This window comes from Arachis ipaensis, chromosome B4 (genome assembly GCF_059453495.1).
Source record: "Arachis ipaensis isolate K30076 ecotype BB chromosome B4, ASM5945349v1, whole genome shotgun sequence".
Classification (NCBI taxonomy): Eukaryota; Viridiplantae; Streptophyta; class Magnoliopsida; order Fabales; family Fabaceae; genus Arachis; species Arachis ipaensis.
In genome coordinates this window covers 30,180,124-30,184,784 of record NC_142439.1, presented here as the reverse complement: position 1 = coordinate 30,184,784, position 4,661 = coordinate 30,180,124, and the positions used below count along the sequence as shown (strand labels likewise).

The window sequence follows — 4,661 nt, the reverse complement described above, 5'->3', positions numbered from 1 at the left end:
TTTACTGCACCTAATTCCAATTTACATGGAAGAAGCATCTCCATTCCTACCATTGGAGCAAACAATTTTGAGCTAAAACCTCAGCTAGTTTCTCTGATGCAGCAGAACTGCAAGTTTCATGGACTTCCATCTAAAGATCCTTTTCAGTTTTTAACTGAATTCTTGCAAATTTGTGATACTGTTAAGACTAATGGAGTAGATCCTGAAGTCTACAGGCTCATGCTTTTCCCTTTTGCTGTAAGAGACAGAGCTAGAGTGTGGTTGGACTCTCAACCCAAAGATAGCCTGAACTCTTGGGATAAGCTGGTCACAGCTTTCTTAGCCAAGTTCTTTCCTCCTCAAAAGCTGAGCAAGCTTAGAGCTGATGTTCAAACCTTCAGACAGAAAGAAGGTGAATCCCTCTATGAAGCTTGGGAAAGATACAAGCAGCTGACCAAAAAGTGTCCTTCTGACATGCTTTCAGAATGGACCATCTTGGATATATTCTATGATGGTTTATCTGAGCTATCAAAGATGTCATTGGATACTTCTGCAGGTGGATCCATTCACCTAAAGAAAACGCCTGCAGAAGCTCAAGAACTCATTGACATGGTTGCTAATAACCAGTTCATGTACACTTCTGAGAGGAATCCTGTGAGTAATGTGACGCCTATGAAAAAGGGAGTTCTTGAAATTGATACTCTGAATGCCATATTGGCTCAGAACAAAATATTGACTTAGCAAGTCAATATGATTTCTCAGAGTCTGACTGGAATGCAAGCTGCATCCAACAGTACTCAAGAGGCTTCTTATGAAGAAGAAGCTTATGATCCTGAGAACCCTGCAATAGCAGAGGTAAATTACATGGGTGAACCATATGGAAACACCTATAATCCATCATGGAGAAATCATCCAAATTTCTCATGGAAGGATCAAAAGCCTCAACAAGGCTTTAATAATGGTGGAAGAAACAGGTTTAGCAATAGCAAGCCTTTTCCATCATCCACTCAGGAACGGACAGAGAATTCTGAGCAGAACCCATCTAGCTTAGCAAACTTAATCTCTGATCTATCTAAGGCCACTGTGAGTTTCATGAATGAAACAAGGTCTTCCATTAGAAATCTGGAAGCACAAGTGGGCTAGCTGAGTAAAAGGATCACTAAAATCCCTCCTAGCACTCTCCCAAGCAATACAGAAGAAAATCCAAAAGGAGAGTGCAAGGCCATTGACATAACCAAAATGGCCGAACCCAATGAGGGAGAGGAGGACGTGAATCCCAAGGAGGAAGACCTCCTGGGACGTCCAGTGATCAATAAGGAGCTTCCCTCTGAGGAACCTAAGGAATTTGAGGCTCATCTAGAGACCATAGAGATTCCATTGAATCTCCTTATGCCCTTCATGAGCTCTGATGAGTATTCTTCTTCTGAAGAGAATGAGGATGTTACTGACGAGCAAGCTGCCAAGTTCCTTGGTGCAATCATGAAGCTGAATGCCAAATTATTTGGTATTGAGACTTTGGAAGATGAACCTCCCGTGTTCACCAATGAACTAAGTGATCTGGATCAACTGACATTGCCTCAGAAGAAACAGGATCCTGGAAAGTTCATAATACCTTGTACCATAGGCACGATGATCTTTCAGGCTTTGTGTGACCTTGGTTCAGGGATAAACCTTATGCCCCTCTCTGTAATAGAGAAACTGGGAATCTATGGGGTGCAAGCTGCTAAAATCTCATTAGAGATGGCAGACAATTCAAGAAAATAGGCTTATGGACAAGTAGAGGACGTGTTAGTAAAGGTTGAAGGCCTTTACATCCCTGCTGATTTCATAGTCCTGGATACTCGAAAGGAAGAGGATGAATCCATCATCCTAGGAAGACCTTTCCTAGCCACAGCAAGAGCTATGATTGATGTGGACAGAGGAGAATTGATCCTTCAATTAAATAAGGACAACCTTGTGTTTACAACTCAAGGGTCTCTCTTTGCATCCATGGAGAGGAAGCATAAAAAGCTTCTCTCAAAGCAGAGTCAACCAAAGCCCCTACAGTCAAACTCTAAGTTTGGTGTTGGGAGGCCACAACCAAACTCTAAGTTTGGTGTTGAACTCCCATATCCAAACTCTAAGTTTGGTGTTGGAGAGTCTCAACAATGCTCTGAACATCTGTGAGGCTCCATGAGAGCCTACTGTCAAGCTATTGACATTAAAGAAGCGCTTGTTGGGAGGCAACCCAATTTTTATCTAACTATATTTTTCTTGGTTATATGTCTTTATAGGTTCATGATCATGTGGAGTCACAAAATAAATATAAAAATTGAAAACGGAATCAAAAACAGCAGAAGAAAAATCACACCCTGGAGGAAGCATCTGCCTGGCGTTCAACGCCAGAACAGAGCATGGTTCTGGCGCTGAACGCCCAAAATGGGTAGTATCTGGGCGCTGAACGCCCAAAATGGGCATCATCTGGGCGCTGAACGCCAGAATTGTAGCCTGGAGAGGAGCTGGCGCTGAACGCCCAAAACAAGCATGGTTCTGGCGTTCAACGCCAGAAATGGCCAGTAAATGGGTGTTGAACGCCCAAAATGGGCACCAACCTGGCGCTGAACGCCCAGAGTTGTGTGCAAGGGCATTTTGCATGCCGAAATTGGTGCAGGGATGTAAATGCCTTGACACCTCAAGATCTGTGGACCTCACAGGAACACCTCAGGATCTGTGGACCCCACAGGATCACCTCAGGATCTGTGGACCTCACAGGACCCCTACCCACCTCACCCTCTCTTTCTCCATTCATGACCATCCCTTCTGTTTTATATTCACCACTCACATCCATACACACATCCCCCCATCTCCTCCATATCTTCTTCTTCTTCTATTCTTTCTTCTTTTGCTCGAGGGCGAGCAACATTCTAAGTTTGGTGTGGTAAAAGCATAAGCTTTTTGTTTTTCCATTACCATTAATGGCACCTAAGACCGGAGAAACCTCCAGAAAAGAGAAAGGGAAGACAAAGGCTTCCACCTCCGAGTCATGGGAGACGGAAAGATTCATCTCAAGGGTCTATAGCTCAGTGGTAGAACATGTGACTGCAAATCAAGAGATCCCTGAGATACCTCAGGGGATGCACTTCCCTCCACATAAATATTGGGAGAAAATCAACAACTCCCTAGGAGAATTAAGTTCCAACATGGGACAACTAAGGGTGGAACATCAAGAGCACTCTATCATCCTTTATGAAATAAGAGAAGATCAAAAAGCAATGAGGGAGGAGCAACAAAGACAAGGAAGAGACATAGAAGAGCTCAAGGACATCATTGGTTCCTCAAGAAGGAAACGTCGCCATCACTAAGGTGGATTCATTCCTTGTCCTTATTTCTTCTGTTTTTCGTTTTCTATGCTATGTGCTTATCTATGTTTGTGTCTTCATTACATGATCATTAGTAGTTAGTAACTATGTCTTAAAGTTATGAATGTCCTATGAATCCATCACCTCTCTTAAATAAAAACTGTTTTAATTCAAAAGAACAAGAAGTACATGAGTTTCGAATTTATCCTTGAACTTAGTTTAATTATATTGATGTGGTGACAATGCTTATTGTTTTCTGAATGTATGCTTGAACAGTGCATATGTCTTTTGAAGTTGTTGTTTAAGAATGTTAAATATGTTGGCTCTTGAAAGAATGATGACAAGGAGACATGTTATTTGATAATCTGAAAAATCATAAAAATGATTCTTGAAGCAAGAAAAAGCAGCAAAGAACAAAGCTTGCAGAAAAAAAAAATAAAATAAAATAGGTGAAAGAAAAAAAATAGAAAGAAAAAGAAAAAGCAAGCAGAAAAAGCCAAAAGCTCTTAAAACCAAGAGGCAAGAGCAAAAAGCCAGTAACCCTTAAAACCAAAAGGCAAGGGCAATAAAAAGGATCCCAAGGCTTTGAGCATCAGTGGATAGGAGGGCCAAAAGGAATAAAATCCTGGCCTAAGCGGCTAAACCAAGCTGTCCCTAACCATGTGCTTGTGGCGTGTAGGTGTCAAGTGAAAACTTGAGACTAAGCGGTTAAAGTCAAGGTCCAAAGCAAAAGAAGAGTGTGCTTAAGAACCCTGGACACCTCTAATTGGGGACTTTAGCAAAGCTGAGTCACAATCTGGAAAGGTTCACCCAATTATGTGTCTGTGGCATTTATGTATCCGGTGGTAATACTGGAAAACAAAGTGCTTAGGGCCACGGCTAAGACTCATAAAGAAGCTGTGTTCAAGAATCATCATACTAAACTAGGAGAGTCAATAACACTATCTGAACTCTGAGTTCCTATAGATGCCAATCATTCTGAACCTCCATGGATAAAGTGAGATGCCAAAACTATTCAAGAGGCAAAAAGCTATAAGTCCTGCTCATATGATTGAAGCTATGTTTCATTGATAGTTTGGAATTTATAGTATATTCTCTTCTTTTTATCCTATTTGATTTTCAGTTGCTTGGGGACAAGCAACAATTTAAGTTTGGTGTTGTGATGAGGGGATAATTTATATGCTTTTTGACATTGTTTTTAGTATGTTTTTAGTAGGATCTAGTTACTTTTAGGGATGTTTTCATTAGTTTTTATGTTAAATTCATATTTCTGGACTTTACTATGAGTTTGTGTGTTTTTCTGTGATTTCAGGTATTTTCTGGCTGAAATTGAGGGACTTGAGC

The 4,661-nt window shown here is 41.1% G+C and overlaps 1 non-coding gene across 1 annotated transcript; it reads right to left on the bottom strand.

Annotated features, from left to right (window-relative positions):
• Window positions 1–351: 351 nt before the first annotated feature.
• Window positions 352–459, bottom strand: LOC148567060 (small nucleolar RNA R71). Its single transcript, XR_015882067.1, has one exon. It is a non-coding gene; the product is annotated as a small nucleolar RNA R71 (small nucleolar RNA).
• Window positions 460–4,661: the final 4,202 nt, after the last annotated feature.